Below are 27540 nucleotides of genomic sequence, written 5' to 3' on the forward strand. Positions count from 1 at the left end.
TGCTTACTACTTTCTCTGTACCATAATAATTGTTGTTGGGGAGAACTAGTCTAGTTCTCCCCAACAACAAATATTTAGAAACAGAGGGAGTAGTTTAACTAAACAATTCTCTATACGTTATTTTATCTTCGTGTGCCGCCGGTCATGTTGACGATCTGGGCAGGTCGCTTCCATGGTGGGCCCGCGTTTCAGCTTCGTGTGCTCCGCCGACCCGCTGGAAACTGGAACGTCATAGCTCCTCGCGGCCGTGGGCCTGTGGCGAGTCAAAGCCGGCGGCGACCGGAGATCGAAGGACCCGATCTAGCACGGCAGGTCGCAGTGATCGACGACAGTGTGCTTCGATGGGGGACTTCGTGGGGCACGCGCTGCCGGGCTCGCTGCTGCTGGCCGTGGGCCTGTGGCGGGTGTGGGCGTGCATCGCGCGCTTCGCCGCCGATCCGCCGGCGTTCCGCGTCCGCGCCTGGAGCCCCTTCTCGGCGGGGCCGCGGCTCCTGGAGCTCTACGTGGTGACCGGCGGCGCCTTCCTGGACATGTGCATGGAGCTGTTCTACTCCAACCCGCTCCGCGTCCTCACCGGCCGCGGCGTGGACCCGGCGCACCTCAACGGCCTCGAGCACGCCGGCATGCTCCTCGTCTTCTTCCTCTTCGGCGCGCTCGCCCTCCTCTCCCACAAGACGAGGTACCTGCCGTTGTCGGATGCCGCGCTGAGCCTGGTGTTTGCAAGCGCTTTCATGTCGGAGTTCCTGCTCTTCTACTTCCACTCCACCACCCACGTCGGCTTGGAGGCCTACTACCACCGCCTCCTCATCGTCATCATCGGCCTCTGCATCGTCGCCGTCGTCCTCGGCGCGCTCCTGCCGGCCAGCTTCCCCGCCGACCTAGGCACCGGCGTCCTCATCGTGCTCCAGGGCCTGTGGTTCTTCCAGACTGGGTTCACGCTCTACGGTCCTACGCTCCCCGCTGGTTGCGCCCGCAGCTTCGCCGCCGCGGGCGTCGACGCCCACGTCGTGTGCCGCGACGGCGCTGCGCTGGAGCGCGCCGAGCAGCTGGCAAACCTGCAGCTATTCGGGCTCGTGTTCCTCGCGTTCGTGTACGTGCTCGGGTGCTACGCCGTCGCCGCGGCGAGGTCTTCGGGCACCCGGACCTGACGACGATGAACAACAGGCATGTCTGGTTGATGGATCCGTGCCGCCGCTGACGAGAACGGCAAGCACGTCCCCGGGTCGATCTGGCGCTAGCGTGCACTCCTGCTGCTGCTGTTCTTCTTCTTAGATTTGGTAATGGCATTGGTAAGTGCATGCCAGAAATGAATGGGGTGTTCAAGAGAATCTCAGCATCTGGATGAATAATACGCCCAACGTTCCTAAATGTAAGTCTTTTTTTTTAGAGATTTCGCTACAAGACTACATACGGATGTATATAGACATACTTTAGAGTATGACTGTGGATTTTTAGCTTCCGGATGCCTAGGCACCCTCTATGAAGAGTAAAATCAAAAAAATAGAAAACAAAATCAAAAAAATCTTGATCAACATTGATCATATTCGGCCAGCTTCCCCGCCGACCTAGGCACCCGAGTGTTATCACACCTTTCTCTTAGACTTATTTTGTTCGTATGTAGTCACTTCGTGAAATCTCTTAAAAAACTTATATTTAGGAACTGAGGGAATAGTCAATTACACCGGTGCTGTGACACCTTGGCGTAAATGATCACTTTAATGCCAGAACTCGTGGTGTATATTAAAATGATACAGAAACTTAACTCTGATGTGTAAATCCGGTGTTAACCATGTTTGTATATGCCGACGACGATGACGAGGCGTGCCAGCATGGTCTAGGCCGTGTCAGTGACTCCAGGGCGCGGGGCGCGTTATTTTTGCAAAAAAAATACTTGTATTTTATTTTTCTCACGTAAAGGTCACAATTAGGACAATGAAATTTCGAAAAAGCAACATGAGAGATAGAAGCAGAAGAACTACCAATACAAACAATGGAACTTAGTGGCTAAAGAGGATTGTTAATCTGGGTGACTACAGAGGACTGTTAACATTTGATAATTTGCAGTCCGAGGGCACACTAGGCCTAGATCACCAAACATATATCTTTATTTATTTAAAGGGAATGTCTATTTAACATCGGGATGAAAACGAATTTGCTTTCAGCCATATTTTTCCATCAATTACAGGTTGACAACTGTCCACTTGTCCTGTCCAATGTCCCCGCTCTTTAAACACACCAGCGACATGAGATTAACGGGTCCTCATCCCAAGTTTTCCAGCCCGGACAGAAAATACATTAACGCTTCGATCGGTTGTAAGGTATTTGAAGGGGTTTTGGCAGGGATTGAGGAGGATTATCACCTACAAGTCCAAAACTTCAAATCCACTCCAATCCCCTAGGAAAGGGGTGTAACCGAACGAAGCAAAAAAATGAGGGCAAAAAACCTAAAGTTACAGTAAAACTTTGCCATGTCCACTAAGCTGAAGGAAATGGCGAGGATAAGGTCATCTACCAACACGTACACCTGAAAATACACTCCGAACCACTAAATTACCCTAAAAATACATTGCAAAAACTATTTAAATTACACTATTAATAGGAGAAAACACCAAGAATTACTTTATGTCCACCAAGAATGCACTGTAAAAAAACTATGTTCACCAAGAATTATAGTGTAAAATCCACTAAAAAACTGAAAAATATTACAATGAATACACTGAAGATCCTAACAAATAAATTACACAAATAAACTAAAAAGAACACAAGAACTAACAAAACATTATCAGGCAATTATCCATTAACAACCTGCAAAAAAATACCAAAAAGTAATATTAGCATCAAGCATGAAAACAATAGTACCTAAAAAATTTAAAAATGACCAAAAATAATAAATTACATGCTACTGAGAAGTAAACTCAGATGCGCTACACTGATTACAGTGCAAATTGAATAAGATTACCGTGTAAAACCCACTAAGAATTACTGTGCAAATCCACTAAAGATCACTAAGGATTACAGTCTAACTCCACTAAGAATTACACGGTAATCCAATAAAAAATTACAGTGTAAATCCACTAAACATCAATAACGATTACAATGTAAATCCACTAAGATCACTAAGGATTACAGTCTAACTCCACTAAGAATTACAACACTTTAATCCAACACTGTAATCCAATAAAGATTGCAGTGTAAGTCAACTAAGATCAGTAAGGATTACCGTGTAATTCCAATAAGAATTACACTGTAAAAATCAAAGAGTTATAGTGCATAACCAAATAACAATTACACTGTAAAAATAAACTAAAAACAAAGTGTAAATCCACCAAGAATTACAGCGTAAAAAGTCACTAAAAACAGTGTAAATCCACTAAGAAGATGTCAGCAAAACCAAAACAGCACTTTGGTTTCGCCAGAGAAAAGTACAATTCAAGGGCAGTACAAGATTGTCGATCTATTTGCTTCAAGAATAGCTTAACCAAAAGCAAGACAATGTACAAACCATGTTACAGCAGCACAAATTGAAACAAGTTCATCTGAAAAAGGGTCCGTGAAAATTACACATTAAGCCAAGATCTTGACAAAAGCCCACCACAGGGTGAAAACACAAAAGGAACCCGGGTTGATGCTGCCTAAAGAAATGGTAAAGAAACTATATGAAGACAACTGAATCTCAATATCGCAAAACACAGATAGATGCTATCATAATACCACGGGAACAAAGAGGATTTAATATTATGCATCTGAATACAGGACAAATGGTAGTTACAGACATACCACACCCATGGAAAGGGACACTTGCTAAAGGATTACATTGAAACTTTACTAAGAATTACACTGTAATCCAATAAAAGAATACAATGTAAAGTCACTAACATCACTAAGGATTACAGTGTAACTCCAATAAGAATTACACTGTAAAAACCAAGAGTTACAGTGCAAACCCAAAATAAGGATTACACTGTAAAATCTACTGAAAATTACAGTGTAAATCCACCAAGAATTACAGTGTAAAAACTTACAAAAAATACATTGTAAATCCACCAAGAATTATAGTGTAAAAACCTACTAAAAATACAGTGTAAATTCACTAAAAATTACAGCATAAATCCACCCAGAATTACAGTGTAAAAATCTACTAAAAATAGAGTGTAAATCCACTAAGAATCTACTAAGAAGCCATTGAAGAATTATATTACAGATACACTACGGATAGATTAAAAACTAAACCAGTAAATATCATAGAACAGTAAATTGAAACAAAAAGTATAAAGTAGACTACACAGTAATCCATTTATAGTTAGACTGTAAATTACTTGGATAGTACTACTTTGGATTCACATGATAGAATTCCATTTATTTTGACCTTGAAGGAATGATAGGAATCAAGAAAGATATGGTTCAAAATTAATGTAGCTTTGTAGGAGAATTACCGTAAAATATGCAAAAAAGCATTGGAAACAAACATGGATGCCAGGGTTCAAAATTACTAAAACTTTGCAGGAAAATTACATTTCTTGTTACACTGTAAACAATACAGAACACATTGCACAAAAGAAATTGCAGCAGTTTAGTACCAAAACTGGGAGAAGCAAACAACTTGGAGGTTTTGGCTCATTTACTATAGCTTTCCAGTGGAATTAGAAGTCCTGTTGCATTGTAAGTAATACAGAAGATGCATTGTACACAAACAACAGTAGTTTTGGATCGAGCAACAAAGAACTCGAAGACTGTGGTTCAAAATTACTATAGCTTTGCATGAGGATTACTGTTATTGTTGCATTATAAATAATACAGAGGATCCATGGCAGTTCAAATCTACTCGTACACAAAAGACCATCTGGTTCGACGGATTCAGGGTAACGGATTCTAGCGACAATCGCAACGCAGTCAAATGTATCCTTATTACTAATTTCAGTGGAAATTAGTACAGGGGAAATGGCTGCAACTGGAGTGTTGGTTTGGGAGCGGGATGGTGTGGGGATTGAAGACCTAACTGGAAGACCGGATACTAAACAAAGAACAGGAAACAGACAGACAGACACATGTGGACCTAACTGAAGACCAGACCTATGTAGTATTATATACTACTCATCTCCCATCCATCTCTCTATTGGAACACTGCAGGCTAGCTAATTAACCACCAGCTGGAGCAACACTAAACTATTTATTAGTGGCACAGATCAGAGAACAAAGCAAACCAAAATGAAATTCATTATCATCGTCAGACAAGAATAGCAGAAGCATCATGAGCGGAGATAACAGAGGAATTCAAAGGCCAAATTAAGCCTCCGCACCCCTTTTCTAGAGGATTAGCAACACTAATTTCTGCCAGCATACATGAATGGTATTTACGTGACAGAGCAGCTTCCGGCGCGTAACAACCAGACGATTTCAAACAACTAACCCAAACAGAGAAATCAATTCCCACAAGACAAATCCTACAACTAGCTCACAAGACATATGAGATTTGATGCCATTAACTACACCATATAAATCGCTGCGGGGACTACCACATGGAAGATCCCAAAAGGGGATAAGCAACAGATCTGACAAACAAACCCTACACACTACCAAATCAGAATCGAGGATCAAACTAAAACGACGATTACATACCTAATATGATGAACAGAAACGCCTAGCGACAAAAATGGGCCGGGGTGGGAACGGGGGCAAATAGATGTGGCAGACCTACGGTAGGGGGGGCAGAAGGAGCAGGAGGGCGCGGGCAGACAGGCGGAGAGCGCCGGACTCCTAACCACCACCCTAGTGAATCAATCAGAGAGGAGACAAATCGCTAAATCGCCATGGATCGAGTTGAAACGACAAGGTAGGCGATGGAAGATAGAGAAACGGAACGACCGATGCGGTCGTAGAGAGGAAACCTAAACGGGTTTCCCCAAAAATGAGCGGACCCGATAAGAAAAACAACAGCTTAAAGAATGAATAAAAAAAAAGAAACACAAATCTCCGGACGGAAATCCTATACGACCTGGGTCGCCCACGCCCGATGGCTGGACCAAGTCAAGCGCTTGACGCGTGGCAGAAACGAATCTCAAAGCAGCAGGGCTCACTTATTCCCCAATTCAACTACCAAATCCTTATTCTCGTTGTCTTCTCCACAAGATCAGCACCGCTCTCGCGCTGCCGTGATTCTCCGCCGGCACTCGCTGCTCTCCTCGGCGTCCATGGCCACGACCCTGCGTCCCATCTCCTTCGCAGCGCCGTCGCTCGCAGCAGCACCGATACTCTAGCTAGCGACGACCAACCTTCTCCACGGCCGGCGGCGCAACTCCTTCCCCGCGTCGTCGCTCGCGGCACCACCGGCGCTCCAGCTAGCCACGGCCGCCCTCCTCGACGTCTTCGCTCTGTGCGCCGCTGACGGACGGCCTCCACTGCTTGCCCCAGCTGGCCGTCTTGCACGATAGGACCAGGACTGCCGTGACTTTGGACTGTCCTGTTTCAGACTTTCAGTTAGCAATAGACAGTGTCAAGAACTGAACTGGACTGAAATACATAGGAGTGGATAGTGATGCTTTATTATTTTTCTTCTGAATCTTACTCCCCGCTCCTACAGAATATTCCACTTCTTTTGTATGGAAGAATTTGATGAACGCTCTGAATAAAAAGTTGTGCTATTTACAGCACTATTCTCACACTTGTGGCATTTGGTTTTGGCAACTTAACATAACAGAGCAATGGTGATCAGGATTAATCCAAATACATCAGTTGCCAACTCAAAATAGACAAATGCACAAGATTTGACAAATATGGCAATATATTTTCACCAATATCCAGATAGCAACATGAGGACATAAGCACCATGTATCAAAATCAAAAGATGGCTTCAGTGTTATGTTGTAATAATTAAATAACAATAATTAGCTGACATGCCCAGCTAACTAGCATTTAGCACCAACATGATACATTACTGTCGAAACCATGATGTACTAGCACCTTCGCCAAAATCCAATTGGCGAGCCGCTGGAGGTGTTGTGCTATCTTCATGAACCTCAAACAACAATCTTGTAAATTCTCCATGGATAGGTGGAATTAAGGCTGGCTGATACTGTCCTAATGGCATGGTTGTCTGTGGATTTGTATTATAAGCACAATCAACTTCAAAAGCTTCATCTCTAGGTGGACCAAGTACCGATTGCTTTGATGGATGGTTCGAAGTTTTTCCTGCACATTGTGTGTATATACAATAAGTTAGAAAAGTGGTCGGAACCAGCCACTTAATCACACATAACAGGAAATGCACCTTCTTTCTTGCCTTTCTTTTCTCTCTCTAGCACATCTTTTGATCTTTTTTTCTTTCGACCTTTTATTCGCTCGGGAGCTTTAAATGAAACCAATGTTTTTGCAATATCTTCACCACTTTCAGCAGAACTTTCAGGGTCCTCAACTTCATCCAAATTTATCTTGCTTAGTAAATCGCCCACTTCCAAAGCCAACTTATCAATACCATCATTGAGGTACCCAAGAACCTCCTTTGAACTCTTACACTTCAATGCAAGTGACATCATCTTTCGAGAAGTATGTGCAAACATGTATTGTAGGCTGTCCTTAATATTCTGTTTGGATGTAAATATTTCCTGCTTTGCATATTTTGTCCATCTGTTCAATATGTAATGACTTGGTAGTGTAATAATATTGCAGCAGCTGAAAACCTTATGAACATGCTTGCATAATATACCTAAAACATTTGGAAGGATGCCAAATTAGGGGAAGGAGTGGGCAGTGGGCAGAATATTGCAGCAGGTGAAAATCTTATGAGCATGCTTAACATTTCCTGCACAATGAGCATATATTACATACCTATGCAACCATACAATCTGCATGAACAAGATATCTCCAAAGTACTTGGGTTAAAAGCCACTGTAGCTTCATCGTTTTTGTACTAGAAGGATGTCACCTTGTAAGTGCTAGTTGTGCCCTCGGTGCCCAGCAAAACACATGCCAAATTAAATTGCCTTTTGAATTCCTCTTCAAATTCAGAGTAGAGTGTCCTAGTATATGATTCAGCTGCAATCTTCAACAAAGGTAGGTCAGACAGGCAAAGTACTGGGCTGGTATGGCGTGATTTGTAGTCTTCATATTTTTCTTTCCTACGAAGACGGGCGGTGCACTTATCATATGCTTGTAAAAATTCTGAGAGGCATAGTCTTTTGCGGAAACTTTTCTTGAACACATTATTCATTCCTTCGCTCCTCTGAGTGGTCGTCATGTCTGCACTAAAAGAATCTCGACGACAAATAGTAGCCCACTTATCACGCAGCTTGTACAAATTGTTCATCCATGAATTGTCCACAACCTGGTATTTAGCCAATAGCCCATGCCATCTATTCTCAAAGTGTGCCACTGATCTATCTTCATACACACATCTCTTAAATTCTTTAAGAAATTCAGGATGATCGCTGATTACTTGACTTAGATGTTTAGCTGCATTTTGATACAAATGCCACAAACAAAGACGATGGCGTGTGTTTGGAAATACATTTCCAATAGCCTTTATAATGGCCGCACATTGATCAGTGAATATGGTTTCAGGCTGCTTACCGGACATAGCTTGTAGGAAGGTTCTAAAAAGCCACTCAAATGAATCTGCGGTTTCATCATATAGCAAAGTTGCACCAAAAAGAATAGTCTGTTTGTGATGGTTAACACCAACAAGCGGAGCAAATGGCATTTTAAACTTATTTGTTGAAAATGTGGTGTCAAAAGAAATAGCATCCCCAAAGACAGAATAATCCATGATAGCTTGTCCATCAACCCAAAAGATATTCATTATTCTTCCTTCAACTTTATCTGGCTGCACGGCATAAAAGAATGAAGGGTCCTCAACTTGCTTATTCTTCAAATACTCCATAAGTGTTTCTGCATCTTTGGATTCTAAATACTTCATGCGCTCACTTCGCAAGTAATTGTTGCAATCCATTTGCAAGAAGGGTACACCATCCTTACCATACAATTGCTCACAATAATCATATATTTTAGATTGTCTAATTCCGGATGTCCTCTTTTGTTTAATCATGTGGCAGTCAGCGTCTAAAAGTTGACGTTGAGATCTAAGCATGTGCCTTTTATCTGGACTTACCAACTGATGACTGTGATCGAGTATAACTTTCTGAACATTCCAAATACCCTCCCGAGTGATGCTGAATTGAACACGAGCCATGCAAGCTGTCCTCGAAGTAGCTTGTTCTTTCTTGGGTACATGTGTTAGATGAGTAGCCTTCACACCTGATTTGCTACAAACAAAATATCTTGAAGCTAATGTCCCATCTGCTCTGTACTTTCTGTGGCACCTCCTAGTGCTGAATCCATTAGCTTCGGCATAAGAATTATAGAACTCGTATGCCTCTTCCTCTGATTGAAAGAACATCCCAACTGTTGGAACACTATTTTCAGATGATGTATTCTGATTATTAGCCTGCAACCATGTGTTACTTTATTTTCAGTTATTGAATAACTTATTGCAAGAACATAAATATTATGAACCTTATTTACATTATCTCCATCTTGCAGGTCAAAATCATTCCTTGGTGTGTTCCTCGCCCTTGGCTGACCGCTGGTTTCATCCAACGGAAAGTTTGGGTATTCCCGTGATGATTGTTGTGCGGGTATGAAATCAGTCAAAAGAGGATTTGTGCAGCAGGGGTTGTATGTCTGTAGATGTAAAATATACTTACCACCGGTGGAGGAGCGGTGGGCAGAGATTGATCCGGCGGAGAGGCTTCCATGTCTGTTCCTTGGCTGCCGTTTGCCGCACTACCCTCGTCTTCAAGGTCGATCGCCATCTTGGCGTTCCGTCACAGCGAGAGGAAAAGGGGCATGGAGATGAAACGCTCGCAGGTAGATGAACCGTTCAGGGATGATTTGGTCTGGTGAGAATAGGGATTTGGTAGCTGAATTGGGGAATAAGCGAGCCCCGCTGCTTTGAGATTCGTTTCTGCCACGCGTCAAGCGCCTGACTTGGTCCAGCCATCGGGCGTGGGCGACCCAGGTCGTATAGGATTTCCGTCCCAAATCTCCAGGCAAAGAACGAAAGGTTCACAGAACGGATCGATGAAAGCCAAAAGATTTCATCCGGATGAAAATTAGCATTCCTGTATTTAAAAATACATATCTTTGCGTCAAGTTCTAGCAGCATCAATGTAATTGACTATTTATAAATTAATTTGTTAGGGCCCGACTCATTCACCATGGATATATTGTTGTTATTTATTTTTATTCCCTTGACCAGAATCTCGATCCGCCATTCAACTGTGCGCATCTTAAATTATTATTCTTAAAAAAGGATGTTTATTATTTAATAGATCTAAGCATTACATCTGGTTTGTTTCTACGTAGATAAGATGCACACAGCCAAACATTGTTCTCTAATTTAATTATGTGCATCTTGAATGAGAGTGGACACGGTCATATCCAGTTTTGTTCGGGCCAGGGCTCGAACAGGACAGGACCGTGCTATCCTGCGATTATGTTTCTGTGAACCGGACCGGCTTCACCTCAGCCTAGTGAGGACCGAATGGACCGGCCGTTGTTCATGCATGGGTGTGCGGTGGCAGGTTTTCTAGACCCCTTTGACAACAGGTTTGAACCTCTACGTCGCACAAATTAAAAAGGTTTGAACCTATAGATGTTGAATTTTGGACATATAGATCATTATGTTACAAAAATTAAGCAAGTTTGCAAAAAAGGAAAAACATGATTGGTGGCACTCGCAAACAACCCACTGAAGAAATATCAAAGGAGGTGAAGAATTAACAACTGTCGGCATCGGCGTGAGTACACTGCTACGTCCACCAGCTTCGTGCTTGACGACGGCTATCCAAAGGGAGGAGGTGCTTGAGGACGGGCAGGTTGAGAGAATAAAGATCGTCGTCTCAAAAGTTGCGGGCAGGTGCAGCCGTGCACACATGGTGCTCCCTCCTCGCTCATGCACATCTCATTTCGACGGTCAGCGACGCTCCATAAAAGGTGCAACTAAAAGCATCTCCAACAGCAACACAAAAATATTACGTTCAATAAATTTTTTAGCGCGTTACTGTAGCACTTTTAAAGTGCGGGGACCGAAGTACCTCCAACAGACGCGCGCTAGTGGGACGCCCAATCCAGCCCAATCCAACGACCCCACCGGCAACAGCACAGAGTTTGCTACGCGCGCAAGCCGACGCATCAAATATGTTGCGGGCGTGTTCAAAAGTTTTTAGCGCACGCACTGTTTTGCAGCGTCTGTTGGAGCTGTCCGGCGTCCAAAAAATGAATCTTTCAACGAACGGAGCACTTCTTAAATGACTGTTGGAGATGCTCTAAGACGAGGAGTGGCTCGGGGAAAAGGAGACCGGGGAATGGGAGGGCATGCCCACGTTGTTGCTAGACTAACTGTTAGGATGGGCGCCTGGGCCAAGTGTCGTGGCCCGACCTAGCGGGCCTTGTAGTAAAAAACTAGACCGGACTGACTTGTTTTCGGGCATGGTTCCGCAGATCAGATCGGCCATTTTTGTGAGTAGGGCAGAGCCATTCGGTCCGAGCCATGGATGGCCGCGAGCCCGCTCGCCAAGTCCAGGCTAAATCTTGATCATTGTTATAGCATCTTGCATGTGCAGAGTTAGTTGATATCCGCCGCCACCTTCTGTAGCGCCCCTGCGTCCTGCATGCCGATGCGGACAACGACGCTCTCCGGTTCCGCCCGCAAGCTAGGAGATAGGCAGTGACGGTCACGATCCATCTTGTCATGCGAGTGTGTTCTTGTGTGCATTTTGTCAAAAAAAATAAATCAAAATTACTTGATTTTTTTTTCATTTTACTATTCACTCGTGCTTACATGAGCGCGCTCGGGAGTAGAACAGCCGCGTCCAGGTGACGGGACTCTATTTGCAGAAAAATGGACCGATTGGGTTTAGCGTGTATACTCGAGTTGTTTTTACCAAGCTCAATAGTAGATGGGTGGGCGTGTATAAGTTATAATTAAAACCCTTCATCTACTTTGATTTTGATTTCCCACCGCATAATATGGGAATGTATCACTTTGATTTTGACATCCCACCTCATATATAGTAGATGGGGTGGGATGTCAAAATCAAAGTGATACGAATATGGGAATGTATTTTACAATTTGGCCTTCAATATTACAGTTGTACTGTATATACTACGAATGGAAGGCCGGCTAGGACGACGTTGTCCTCGAGGGTATTATAGTCATCCGCCTAGTCCCTGTATTCATAGCAGATATTTTCTACTACATCCAAGACAAAAGCTCGTTTCTTTTGAGCTCCCAAACGCCGGCCAGCGAGCGAGGTAAAATCACCATAATGGAGGTCACCGTGACCTCGTCCAAGCCCGTGAAGCCTGACTACGGTGACCACGGCTCCGGCACCTCCTCCGACGTCGTCCCGCTCAGCGTATTTGACAAGGTGAGCTACGACGAGTACGTCACCGGCCTGTGCGCCTTCCACCCGCCTGCGCCGGCCAACCACGTCCTCAAGGCGGGGCTCACCAAGGCGCTGGCCGAGTACCGCGAGTGGGCCGGGCGGCTCGGCGTGGACGCCGGCGGCAACCGTGCCATCATGCTCAACGACGCCGGCGCGCGGTTCGTCGAGGCGACGGCCGACGCCGAGCTCGCCAGCAGCCTCATGCAGCTGACCACGGGGGACAAGCTGCTGAGCCTGTTCCCGAGCTGCCACGGCGCCGACGAGCTGCTGCTGGCCCAGGTCACGCGGTTCCGGTGCGGCTCCATCATCATTGGCATGAGCATGCATCACAAGGTGGCGGACGGGCACGCCATCTGGACTTTCTTGTTCGCATGGGGCCAGGCCACCCGCGGCGTCGCCATCAGCCCCGTCCCGGTGCACGACCGGACTTCGGTATTCGCGCCGCGTAACCCGCCGCGGGTCGAGTTCGACCACCGCGGCAACGAGTTCAAGTCTCATGGAGACAAGTCGGGAGCCCACGCCGGCGATGACGCCGTGCTGATACACAGGGTGCACTTCAGCCGGGAGCGGATCACGGCGCTCAAGTCCAAGGCGTCGGAGGGCGCCGCCCGGCCGTACACCACGCTGCAGTGCCTGGCGGCGCACCTCTGGCGGTGCATCACAAAGGCGCGCGGGCTCGACGCGGGCACGACCACCAGGATGCGCATCGCCGTGAATGGGCGGCCGCGGATGAGCGGCCGGCGCGTGCCCGCGGGGTACACCGGCAACGTCGTGCTCTGGGCGTGGCCGACGACCACCGCGCAGGAGCTGGTGGAGCGGCCGCTCAGGGACGCCGTGGAACTCATTTCCCGGGAGGTGGCACGGATCGACGATGCCTACTTCAGGTCGTTCATCGACTTCGCGAGCTCCGGGGAGGTGGAGAAAGAGGAGCTGGTGCCGACGGCGGACTCGCTGGAGCTGACGCTGAGCCCGAACGTGGAGGTGGACAGCCTGCTGGGGATCCCGTTCTACGAGATGGACTTGGGCGGCAGCCGGCCCTTCTTCTTCTTGCCCGGGTACAGCAACGTGCCGGTGGATGGGTTCATGTACATCCTGCAATCCTTCGAGGGCGACGGCAGCGTCGACGCCTACGTGCCGTTGTTCGGCCACACCATGGAAGCCTTCAAGAAGTGCTGCTACTCCATGCCGCCGCCCATGGACGACCAAGGTGCTTATTAGGTGCATGCATGGCCGCCGGATGGGTTACCCTCTTGTACCAAAACATTTATAAATCTTGGAAAACATAAATAGAAATTGATATATTTGACTATACAAGCCATCCGAGTGCGTGAGGCCAACGCGCAAAAACTCCAGCACGACTTAAAGCATCTCCAACATACTCGTAAGGCCTTTTTTACGCCCCAATACGCAGTTGTTTCACCAGGCGTTGTAAATTTTAGGGAGCTTTGTAACACTTCAGCACACGTGGTAAAACTACAACGAGCCACTTATATTTTAATCATAGTTTATTAATAAAAACTAATCTCGTCGATAGTTCATAGATAAAAACATAGTTAATAGATAAAACCGATAAAAAACTACTCGTCGTCTTCCTCCGACACGGTGGTGTCCTCCTCCGACTCCTCCGTTGTGATGAAGGTGTCATTCCACCGTTCATCGTTGGGGTCTCAGGTCAACGTTTCTTTGAGTTCGATGTTGAAGAGCGTGGTCTGCTTCCGCATACGCCTGTCCTTACGATAGGCGGTTCGCTCCGCCCTCCTCTCCGTCCTCCTTTGCGCGAAGAATTCACGCTCGTCGAGGACGTCCCGCGAAAACTATTGAGGCACACCGCCATGGCCTGCTCGTCCATCTCAGCGATGCAGAGACAACGCTCCCGCCTCCAGTTCTCGCGGTGGTCCTCTTCGGTGACAAGCCGCACGGGAGGCGCGAACCGCTACGCCCAGTCCCGCGTCATCACCTTGGGGAAGTTCATCTCCCTATGAGGCCACCAGAGGCGCCACACCGCCACGTCGTACGCACGGGCAACCTCGTCGGTGGTGTCAAACATGCCGAGGCTGAGGCACATCTCGCCGGAGCGGATCTCGGCATAGATGGTGCCGGAGGGGCGCGCGCGAATGCTGCGGTAGCTCGAGCTTCCCCGACAGCGCGGCGGCATGGTGACGCGACGGACGCGAGGCGAGAAGGAAGAGCGGCGGAAAGGGTGTGGGCGAGGCAGAGAGGGAAGAAGGCGTGTGGCGAGGCACAGCGGGAAGAGGGTGTGTGGCGAGGCACAGCGGGAAGTGGACATTTATCCACACTTCATACCTAGCATGCAGATGTATGAGCACCTCCAACAATTTCTCTCTCTCCAAAATAACCATTATTTACAAAGTTGAGGCAAAAACATCTCAATAGTTCTCGTAAAAAGGTTTATCTTTATATGATCGCATAAAAGAAGACCTTTCTCCCCTATTGATTTACAGAAAGATGGCCGCCATGTGTTTTTGGCAGGATTTTAGCCACCATGAAACTTCTATGTATGGCCCGTCGAAACACTGCAATGGCGTCCTTATTGGTTCGTGAGGTGATCTGAATGTTCGTTTTTTCGCAAACCGAACTAAACTGTGAGGAACTATGCCGGAGAATCCGGACGTATAATTGGTCAACAAAATGCCTTCACACGGTCCTCCTATCTTTTCTTTCTATTCAAATGCATGACCCCCCAAAAAAGAAAAACACGACCACATTACAATATCCCATGCATGGTCCTTCTCTACTTTCTCTCATCCCAACTGGGTTTATTTGTTAATGGGCGTTGAATGGTTTTCTTCCACATCATGTACCCATACCACGTCTGGACCTAAAAACAGACATTTACGGTGTCCATTTGGGATTCAGCGTTGGAGATGCCCTAAATTATGTAAATTTGGAGTCTTCTCGTTGTCATCAGATAGATATACACATGTAATATGTTAATATGTCATATGAGAATAAGTTTGATAAAAGTATATTACTATATTAACTTTAGACTAAATCTAACACACTAATTTTGAGACTGAGACTTTATATATTAATCTAGTTTGAAGCTGCCATATGCATACATGGCAGCAGTGCCCTCCTAGCTCTGTCCGCGGCGCCGGCACGGCAGGCCATAGTCCCTCGCATCTGCGGAAGCTGGCATCACATGTCCAAGTCCAAAAGTGCCAGCTTTTTTCTTACTGGACATGAGTTAGAAATCTTTTGTCCTAGGTAGACTTGGACTTGGACATGGGATGTCGACGTATTGGTCTTCGTCTCAATGGCTTTTGTGGCCGGCCAAACATTGCAAAAGAGTTCCAATTCTTCTACCAACAGTGCAAGCATGTATACATGTTATCGTTGGAGGCGCATAATCGATCATACGAGGACAAGCAATTACATCCAATATACTCGTACTAATCAACACGCTGAGGCTAACAGAAACCCGCTGAGCCTAACAGATGGACAATCTTGGTGTAGCTGACAAAAACCCGCTGAGGCTAAACAGATGGATCAGATCACCGCGCGACGCCAGTCCGGCCACCGCTGCAATGCATTGTCCTTTTCTAGGTTATATATCAAGTTTACCTCCAATCTATTTTAACTACGAATGATGCCTTCATATATCAGCCAGGGTACAAGTGTTTTTTTACGATTCAGATCTATTATAAAAAATTATCAAAATTACAAAACATCTCAGATATAATAAAAATTACATCAAAATTACCAACAAAATAACCACTGCCGTCACCAGAACGAGCTGCTAACGCGTCCCAGTCACAGATCGAGTTGCTAACGCGTCCCAGTCACCACTTCCCTATCGGTGTCGGCTTGATCTTATCGATGCCAACTGGAAATCTTCGTGCACATGCCCCTAAGGACCAGCATCCTGCAAGCGTAGTCATCGTCGTTAGACCTTTCAATAAATCTGAAGCACCTGCCAACAAATCTCGCAACGACGAGAAACCCTAACCTTACCGCCTTGAGGAGATGGCAAAAATCTACACCGAAGATCGGTCGACTACTTTCAAATGGACGAACTCGAAAAGGATTGAAGTCCGAAAAACAAAATTGAAGAAGAGGCGCCGCCATCCGCCTGTGCGCCACACCTACAAGGACTGAAAAACTCTAACCTACACTACCAAAGGGAATGGAGGCACCGGGATTCTCCTCCCCGCCATGGGCCGAGCGGCTGGTAGAGGGGAGGCGACTCCACGGGCTTCAACACCTAACCTATCACTTAATTAGAAGTCCAATTATACTACAACTGGTACATCAATACAATGAGAACCCGGATGCATGGGCGCACAACCCCTTTTTTCTTTTGGCTTTTAATCTCATTTTGCCGTATCTTTTTTAAAAAAAATCCAAATTAAACCCGGTTTGCATATTCATGCTTCTGGTCATGAGGGCTTTCAAATGAGATCCATTTTGAATACATTTTGACGAGTTTAGCTAAGTTTTGCGAAGTTTCAACTTATGAAACTTGGTATGAGCAACCGACAAAATCTTACGTGTCAGAACCATCGACCTACAAAATCATAAATTTTAAGTTTCAACCTCTGAAACTTGATACGAGCAACCAGCAAAATTAAAAGTTTCAGAGCGTTCGACCTACAAAATAGCAAGTTTCTGAAACATAAACATAAAACTTACTGAGTTATTGTGCCCTTGTATGGGATTCTACAACTCTGCGGATCCCCGAACAATGGGACCAGCTCACATGGTCGGACAAATGTGTGCCCCCACATCTCCATGCTTGTGTGAATTTCCTCATATTCAACCAAGGTTTTAAATTATCAACTATTGGATTTAGGGTCTAACTTTTCCATTAAGCTATTTGGGGCTATAACTGGATTATTTAAGGCTATAGCGACAAAATTGTGAAGGAAAGCAAAATAGCTGAACACTACAGAAACAGCAATAGCGGCAGTTATAGCTGATAATAGCCGGCAATTTAAAATCATGTATTCAACACATACCTCAACTAGACTTGGGCATAAGTCAGACCGGGCCGAGCTTCATGTCGGACCAAAAAAAACAAAAGCTGAAAACCTAAGCCCGAGCGCGACCAGGCCCGGCCGTTGGGCCTAATAAATTGGACCCGAATCCGACACAAGCCCGTAAAACCCTGACCCAGCCCGATTGGCCTGGCCTGACTACGACTAAAAACTAACTTCATGCAAGCCCGAGCCCAGCCTGACCCGGCCGACGGGCATTGTTTTTATGCCCGAGCCCGGCCCGATACCTTGATCAGGCATGACCTGGCCCGGGATTTTTGGGTCGGATCATCCGGGCCGGGCTGCCCATGCCCATGTCTAACCTCAATAATACATATCATTCCATCTAAGAAATCAAACGGCAATGCAAGCACATTCCCTAGATCCAAGGTGGATCAAATTACCCTCTTGAGTCTTACGTAGCAAGGCCGAGTACGCTCGTCGTCTAATTTGAGTTTACTACAAGTGGCTCATAGTACATAGATCATCCTAGTAGTTCGTAATGGAGATCACGGTGCAGTCGTCCAAGCTGGTGAAGCCTGCCTACTGTGACGACGGCAGAGCCGGCGACGTCATCCCGCTGAGTGTGTTCGACATGGTGAACTACAACGAGTACATCTTCTACGTCTACGCTTTCCACCCGCCGGCGCCACCCAGCGTGGCCCTCGAGGCCGGGCTCGCCAGGGCACTGGCTGCGTACCCCGAGTGGGCAGGGCGCCTCGGCGATGGCCCCGCGATCGTGCTCTGCGACTCCGGCGCACGGTTTGTCGAGGCGACGGCCGACTCCGAGCTGGGCAGCTGCGCCGTCGCGCTGCTGGCGACGGGAAACAAGGAGCTGATGAGCTTGTACCCTAGTTGTGACGGCGCCGAGGAGCTGCTGCTGGTCCAGGCCACGCGGTTTCCCTGCGGCTCCTTGGTCGTCGGCTTCACCATGCACCACAAGGTGGCCGACGGTCCCGCCATGTGGAACTTCATGGTTGCCTGGGGCCAGGCCACTCGCGGCGTCGCCATCAACCCCGTCCCGGTGCATGACCGGAGGTCGCTCTTCGCGCGGCGGGGCCCGCCGCAGATCATGTTCGAGCACCGTGGCGTCGAGCTGAAGCGTCGTGACGAGAAGCCAGGAAGCTGTGGCGGCGACGGAATTGTCCACGCCGGTGACGAGGTGGTGGTACACAAGGTGCACTTCAGCCAGGAGTGGATCATGGAGCTCAAGTCGCTGGTACCGGACGGCGGAGCCCCCCGGTCGTACACCACGCTGCAGTGCCTGGCGGCGCACTTGTGGCGGTGCGTCACCAAGGCTCGCGGGCTCGATGGGCGGCAGGCCACCAGGATCCGCATCGCCGTGAACGGGCGAACGCGGATGCGCCGCCCGCGGGTGCCGGAGGGATACATCGGCAGTGTGGTGCTGTGGGCGTGGCCGACGACCACGGCGCGGCAGCTGCTGGACCGGCCTTTGCGCTACGCCGTGGAGCTCATATCCGAGGAGGTGGCCCGGATGGACGACGCCTACTTCAGGTCCTTCATCGACTTCGCGGCCTCCGGGGCGGTGGAGGAGGAGAAGCTGGTGCCGACGGCGGACGCGGCGGAGGTCCGGCTGGGCACCAACGTTGACCTGGATAGCCTGCTGGCGATCCCGTTCCCCAAGCTGGACCTGGGCTGTGGCGCACCCTTCTTCTTCAGGCCCGGCTACAGCCCTGCGCCGGTGGACGGCGCCATCTACGTCGTCAAGTCCTTTGTGGGCGACGGGAGCGTGGACGCCTACGTGCCATTGTGCAGCCGCGCCATGGACAACTTCAAGAAGTGCTGCTACTCCCTGCCGGTGCCGGTGCCGGTGGCCGCACGGCTTTAGGTGCATCCGTGGCGCCGTTAACTTTGACGTGGTCGGGTATCTAGTTTATTATGTACTGTGTAATCTTCAATAATTCCTTTAAAGACAACTATTCCCTTCGTTTTCTAAATATAATTTTTTTAAAGATTTCATTAAGAAACTACATACGAAATAAAATGTGTGAATATACACTCTAAAATATATATATATACATTTGTATGTCGTCCCTTAGTGGAACCTTTAAAAAACTTGTATTTAGGAATGGAGGAAGTAGATAATGTCCCGCCCATTGTTACATGAAAATAATTCATAGATGCTAAAATATTAATACGACTGCAAAAACAAATTTAAGAATGCTCTCAGATTATTTTCTGAAAACAATAAAGTATGACATGTGACAATGTTGTATAAAAATAAAAAACGATTTGGTTGAAACCGTGCCATTTTTATTAAAAATGTGTAACATGATACAACATACAAAACGCAAGTGGTGGTAACTACCACGGGTGGTAGATAAAATTTGTCATATATATATATATATATATATATATATATATATATATATATATATATATATATATATACATACACACACACACAAATATATGTAGGTCATGATATAAAAATGTGTAGCATCATGGTCTATGTCACACAAAAATTACTAAAACTAATTGACATGAATGATTAATGAGGTGACATGGTTGCATGGATATTTAATGGGTTACAACTATTTAAAAATAGAAGATTATCCCTCCTGATTTCAACCGAGTGGTCCCGCCTCACACTCCTTCTTTCCAATCCCATTAAGCCAACTCAGCTTGTAATTCCTGGTACGTGTAGCATTACTTTGTAATCTTCAGTTAATATCCACTTGGTTGCAAAAGCCCTGTAAACCTATGTATGTAGGATTACTTTGTGTAATTGATAGACATCGTCTTAAAGGATTTGGCATCTCCAGCTCTGTTTTAGACACATAGGCATCGTCCTAAAGGATTTGGCATGCCACATCCATTTTAAATTTATATATTTTAGCGTTCAAAAAATATACTTTAACAATACATTTTTTTTTCAAATTCATGACTAAAACATGATAGACATCGTCATAAAGAATTTGGCGTCTGCAGCTCTATTTTCATCTTTATGGGATGACTTGCTCGGGCTCCACGGAGAGAAGCTGCATGGGCATTGTGTTCATGTGCTGTGCTAGTTGCCGATGCCGCTGCCCATGCCGATGCCGGTGGCCGCACGGCTTTAGTTGCATGTGTGGCACCGTTTCAGTGATAATAATAACTTTGATGTGGTCTTGTATCTAGTTTGGTGAATTTGTGTAATTGTGAACAAGTATACGTGTAATTAGCTGAGGTTTTGTGAATTTGTCGGCGGTATTACATAGATAAATGATGTATGTATGCTTGTATTATATATGTCTGACTTCCAAAATTGGCGAGCCATGGTGTTTTCGCTTTCAAACGGGTCAAGTTTGATTTAAACCTTGAGATTATAGAGTTTGTCATAAATAACCCCTCACCTTTAAATCCCTAAAATGTGTACCCTCTACTAAGGATCCCGGCGTATCTCAACCCAAAATCTGTTTGGCGCATAGGGAAAAAGATGATCCAGTCAGGATCAATCTTTACTCTAACTTACTATGTTGACCCACATGTCACGTCCTTCTTCAATGCACGACTCCTACCACCCACTCCCAATGCAACTAAGGCCGGTCACAGTGGGAGTAACTAAGATAGTATTATGTATTTGGGAATAGCAAACATGCTGATGTGGCAGGCAATTAAAGAAGAGAGAGAGGATTAGAGTAACATAGGTAGATACCGTAACATGTTAAATGATATGCTACTATGTGTCATGCATGTCAATAAATGAGATGATACCGTAACATGTTAAATGCTATGCTACTATGTGTCATGCATGTCAATAAATGAGATGATGTTTTCATTTATTGATATGCATGACACATAGTAGCATATCATTTAACATGTTACGGTATCTATCTATGTTACTCTAATCCTCTCTCTCTTCTTTAATTACTTACCACATCACCATGTTTGCTAGTCTCAAGACTATGTTACTAACTATGATACCCTCACTATGAGCAGCCTAGTTTATCATACTATGCATTATGAAGGTAGTATCATACAATAATATCATATGTATGATACTACCATATGATATTCCCCACTATGGCCAGCCTAATATGTGCAGTTTCTCATTGTGAATGGCGGAAGCGCATTGATGGGGGGACACTTGTCATAGTTGTTGATCGCAGGAGGTGGAATTGGTGGTGGAGAGGCCGACCACGCGCGCGACGTAGCCGGAGGCGACCATGCACATCCTGTCGATGGCGACGCCGTTGCTGGCAGTCACGAAGTAGCCTGGGTTTCTAGTGAAGCGCTGCCGGAGTGAAATGCTGTCGGAGAGGAGCATCGCGATGGTCAGCAGGTCTGCCATGGGCGCGAGTAAGATGGTTGCGCCCACCCAATTGCTGCTGAACGACATTGCTCGGTAGGCAGAGCATAAGCAAGTTCACCACCTGGTCTTTGCATGTTGGCCACCTCGATCAGGAAGGAGGGGATGGAGCGTGCGAGCCTAGCGACGCCGACATGAGGGGGCGCCTCGAAGGTGACAACAGGTTACTGCCGTCGATGGAGTTGGCAGAGAGCGTCACGGTCGTCGTATGCATGCTGCACCATGACGTGATGGCCGGTGCGGATAGGCCGAGGACCATCGGGCGTCCGGCGTGGTGGAGAGCGCCGTAGTCATGTCAACCTTGATGATCGTCGTGAGCCGAGGCTTGCCGATGGTCGCCGCCCTGGACACACGGCGAGTTGGACGGCCACATTTCTGGTTTGTAGAACTTGTGTTGGAAACTTGGAATCGATGATGTGAAGGAAGGTGCACGTACAGAATAACATTGATCATGCAAGCGTGCATTGCTTGCTAGCTAGACATTGCATGCAAAACCAGAGTGAGTCAGGTACAGAGCTCCTTGGGTATCCCATGTTCTGTTCGCTGATGATAGCCTGATCTTCATCAACGCATAAAACCAGAGTGCTCTCAGACTCAATGAAATCTTATAGATTTATTGGGATGCTTTAGGTCAGCGCATTAACCGTGATAAAAGTTTCATTTACTTTAGCTTTAACGCTCCTGGCTCTGTGAAGCAAAACATGAAAGCAACACTAAATATCCATTTACTTTAGCTCTAACGCTCCTGGCTCTGACGAATTACGAGCAGTACCTTTCAATATATTGGGGATCGAGCTCGTGCAAAAATTCAAGGCTGGTCGGAGAAGCTGTTAGCATGTGCTGGACGGGAAATACTTCTGAAATCAGTCACCAAGCAATGCCGACCTATCCGATGAGCACTTTTTTATTTTCAAAAAAGGTTTGCAAGAGCCTGACTTCCCCTATGGCTCAATACTTTTGGAGCAATTCTATTGATAAAAAATCCATGCACTAGGTGTCTTTGAAGGAATTATCTACACCCAAGTACAATAGTGGCATGGGCTTCCGATACCCACACCAGTTCAACCTTGCAATGTTAGGGAAACACGGATGGCATCTTATCACCAACCCGAACTCCCTATGTGCAAGAGTTTAAAAGGGCGCTACTTCCCAGATTCAGACTTCATGCAAGCTACAGTCCCAAAATCGACATCGTCCACTTGGAAGGCGATCATAGCAGGAAGGGAAACTCTCAGTTTGGGCCTGATATCACGAGTGGGAGACAACACGTCAATCTTTGTGTGGACAGATAAATGGATTACAGGAACCATTTCAATGATCCCATAAGTGCAGCCATCGGTGACAAGTATTGAGAAAGTCTCTGAACTGATTGATACTGATACTTGGTCATGGCGACAGGATGCTGTTAGGGACATTTTTCTCCTTCTGACTTTGCTGCTATACTGAACATTCAAATTTGGCAGGGTGGAGGGGAGGATTTCCTTGATTGGGCTTTTGATAAATCAGGCAACTATACTGTCAAGACGGCGTATCGTGCTCTAGTGACTCAGGAAGAGTTGTGTGCTCAAGAGGAAGGGGCGGCTACCGGAACCTCATAGACTGGTCAACAGTTATGAAAGGCCTTATGGAAATTAAAAGTCATTTCATAAGTTAGGGTTTTTTCGTGGAGAGTGCTTCGGGGCATTCTACCTGCTGAAAGTACATTGAAGCATCGACACGTTGCAGATTCTGAATGCTGCAAAATTTGCTCCAACCTGGACGAGGACCTCAAGCCTGCTCTTATACATTGCCGAGATGCCCTGGGAAGAGGCCTACGCGTGGTTCGGTCTCAGGCTACCCAACCTCCATGAGAGTTATTGGGCAAGGGACATTACTTGTGATCCTCGGTTCACTGACGACGAGCGTGCCAAGATCACATCCATTATGTGGTCAATCTGGCACTCCCGGAACCGTGTTAAGCACGGGGAGGATGTCCGGATCCGGTGTCAACCATGCGAGCCACTAGGGAGGCGATTGCTTTGCTGAACCTCCCTCGGGAAGCTGCCGCTATTCTGCCAGGTTTTGGTTGGCGGCCACCTGATGAGGGGTTTGTGAAGATTAACACAGATGGTGCGCTTAGTTTCGCTGAAGCAAGGGGCGGTGCAGGAGGCGACGCCCGTTCATCGACAAGCCTGCTAGGATCTTGGTGCAAACCTTATTTGGGGGTCTCGGATCCCTTGACCACTGAAGCCTTCGCGCTGCGGGATGGTGTCTGTTTCACTGCTCTTAGGGGTTTCTCTCATGTGTCCGTGGAAGTGGATTGCCTAGAGTTGGTTAAACTCTGGAACACTCGCCACAATTCTCGCTCAATTGTGGCTCCTATCCTTCCAGAAATAAAAGAGCTCAGTAACATTTTCTCTTCATTTAGTTTACTTCATGTTAATAGGTCAGCTAACATCCTGGCTCATCTTTGTGTAAAACATGCTTGCACTTTGAATGTGACCGAAAGCTGGTTCGATGTAACTCCTAGCTTACTTGTGACCAGTCTCTTGACGGACTGTCCTAGGTTGAGTTTCATATGAAATAAAGCTCTTCAAGTTACCCGCAAAAAAAAAGACATTGCATTTATGCGTTCTAGTTTATCTGTGTACGCATGTGTATTCCGTATTCATCTGTAGCATTGCAAACTGGTAGCTTTGCACGTAATATCCAAGAGCTCCATCGACGGCACCTCCTTCCTGCGCTCCTCCATGTGGCAGACACACTCGCTTAGTCCGCACAGAAGAACCAACATATCATGCATTGCTGCCCGGTTGGCATGGCTTCACACCAAGTGGGAAAAAAAGAGGAGAGACACGTGAAGAAGATGGAGATGACATGTAGGCCTAGATTGTCATTGAGAGAAACGAGCAATCCCGTACAGGATTGTACTTGCAAACAAGTCTAGGATTGGTTGAGGGTTGAAAACGACCATAATTTGAAAGGACAAGATACAAATTTTAGGGATTTGGTTCATTTATGGCGAGCTCAATAACCTTAAGGTTTAAATCAGACTTGACTCCTTCCGAACTGAATGACCCTGCACGGCGTCCGATGCAGATGCAGGTATCCCTCGTAGTAATGCTATGTTCCTCTATTTCAAAATATGGATGCGGGTATCCCTCGATAGTAATGCTATGTTCCTCTATTTCAAAATATGGATGCGGATATCCCTCGATAGTAATGCTATGTTCCTCTATTTCAAAATATGTAACTCAACTTTATATTAATTGTACGGTGCTATTACACCTACGAAGCCTTTTACAAACGTTCTCTAAACTAACCCCCCCCCCCCCATTTTGGGTGGGGTGTGCCCATTCACCCCCACTTTTAATCATAATCCTCCACATAAGAACTCTCGTAAAATAACTGCGTAATCTTTTGTATGTCTACCATTACTCTTACATGTATACTAAGGTTAGTATAAAATTGAGTGAGTGGCATAGCCAGCTCGGTTAGCCTGGATGGTCCAACAATAAAAAATTCCATGTACTTCTATGCATTGTAAAAAAAATCTTTTTTTATCCTACATATTGGCTATGAGGGAAATATCAGGGTGGTCTGTCCACCCCTAGCTACGGCACTGAGTTGAGTCACGTGTGATAGAGGGAGTATATCCCTTGTAAGTCAACGCATGGGATAAGATGATCGGTTGTAAATCCCCGATATTTTATCTCCCTCGATATAGTAAAGATTTGTTGGTTGGCGCCGTGTTTTATTCCTCTTCGTGTTGGAGGGCTTTTCCACGTTAAATCATTGTGTCCCGTTCTATTTCAGATTCCTTTAAACATTTTAGAGCCCCATTCCATTTCAGATTTCCTAGAATTGCGGACTCTATATTTGTTTTTCTCTCTATTTATCTTATATGTGTGCTATTTCAAGCCCACTTTCGTATATGTTTAATCAAAGTTTCATGTTTCAACCTTGCACAATTTAACATTTTAAATTCATAAATTTTAGAGTTCAAAATATATACTTGAACATTACCAAAAAAATTCAAATTCATGAGTAAAACATGATAGACATTGTCCTAAAGGATTTGACATCCGCAACTCTATTTTCATCTTTATGGGATGACTTGCTTTGGCTCCATCGAGTGAAGCTGCATGGTCATTGGGTTGTGTTGGCTCTGTTTGTCAGCTACCTTGGCGGGTCATGGGAAAGTGGGAAACTAAGGGGATGTTTGGTTTGTGACTATGGTTGTCATAGGTTGCCACACCTTAAGTTAGGCAACTTTGACAAACTTAAAAGGGTGTTTGGTTCAAGCCTTATCTTAGGCAATATACTTTTTACCACATTAGGGCCTACATACTCGAAAAATGTGGCAAAAAAAAATTTAAAACCAAACAACCCCTAAAAAGTGTTGGAATTATGCCCTAGAGGCAATGATAAATAAGTTATTATTATAATTCCTATGTCAAGATGATCATTTATTATCCATGCTATAATTATATTGAATGAAGACTTAGATACATGTGTGGATACATAGACAAAACACCGTCCCTAGCAAGCCTCTAGTTGGCTAGCTAGTTGATCAAGGATAGTCAGGGTCTTCTGGCTATGAGCAAGGTGTTGTTGCTTGATAACTGGATCACATCATTGGGAGAATCATGTGATGGACTAGACCCAAACTAATAGACGTAGCATGTTGATCGTGTCATTTTGTTGCTAGTGTTTTCTGCGTGTCAAGTATTTATTACTATGACCATGAGATCATATAACTCACTGACACCGGAAGAATGCTTTGTGTGTATCAAACGTCACAACGTAATTGGGTGGCTATAAAGATGCTCTACAGGTATCTCCGAAGGTGTTCGTTGAGTTAGTATGGATCAAGACTAGGATTTGTCACTCCGTGTGACGGAGAGATATCTCGGGGACCATTCGGTAATACAACATCACACACAAGCCTTGCAAGCAATGTGACTTAGTGTAAGTTGCGAGATCTTGTATTACGGAACGAGTAAAGAGACTTGCCGGTAAACGAGATTGAAATAGGTATGCGGATACTAACGATCGAATCTCGGGCAAGTAACATACTGAAGGACAAAGGGAATGACATACGGGATCTTCGTAGAATATGTAGGATCCAATATGGGCATCCAGGTCCCGCTGTTAGATATTGACCGAGGAGTCCCTCGGGTCATGTCTACATAGTTCTCGAACCCGCAGGGTCTGCACACTTAAGGTTCGACGTTGTTTTATGCGTATTTGAGTTATATGGTTGGTTACCGAATGTTGTTCGGAGTCCAGGATGAGATCAGGATGTCACGAGGGTTTCCGAAATCGTCCGGAAACGAAGATTGATATATAGGATGACCTCATTTGATTACCGGAAGGTTTTCGGAGTTACCGGGAATGACGAATGGGTTTCGTGAGTTCACCGGGGGGCAGCCCACCCCGGGGAAGCCCATAGGCCTTAGGGGTGCCGCACCAGCCCTTACTGGGCTGGTGGGCAAGCCCAGAGAGGCCCCTACGCAGGAGATAAGAAAATCAAAGAAAAAACAAAAAAAAGGGGAAGTGGGAAGGAAGGGAAGGACTCCACGCCTTCCAATCCTAGTTGGACTAGAATTGGAGGAGGAATCCTCCTCCCCCCATCGGTCGAACCCCTTGGGGCCTCTTGAGCCCCAAGGCAAGGCTCCTCCCCTCCCACCTATATATACAGAGGTTTTAGGGCTGATTTGAGACAACTTTTCCACGGCAGCCCGACCACATACCTCCACGGTTTTTCCTCTAGATCGCGTTTCTGCGGAGCTCGGGCGGAGCCCTGCTG

General features: G+C 46.2%; 2 pseudogenes; both read left to right on the forward strand.

The window, feature by feature from the left end:
- The first annotated feature begins 341 nt into the window (after nucleotides 1–341).
- On the forward strand, nucleotides 342–1198 carry LOC123428934 (annotated as a pseudogene).
- An 11122-nt stretch (nucleotides 1199–12320) lies between these two features.
- LOC123428935 lies at nucleotides 12321–19286 on the forward strand (annotated as a pseudogene).
- Nucleotides 19287–27540: the final 8254 nt, after the last annotated feature.

Source organism: Hordeum vulgare, chromosome 2H (genome assembly GCF_904849725.1).
Source record: "Hordeum vulgare subsp. vulgare chromosome 2H, MorexV3_pseudomolecules_assembly, whole genome shotgun sequence".
Taxonomy (NCBI): domain Eukaryota; kingdom Viridiplantae; phylum Streptophyta; class Magnoliopsida; order Poales; family Poaceae; genus Hordeum; species Hordeum vulgare.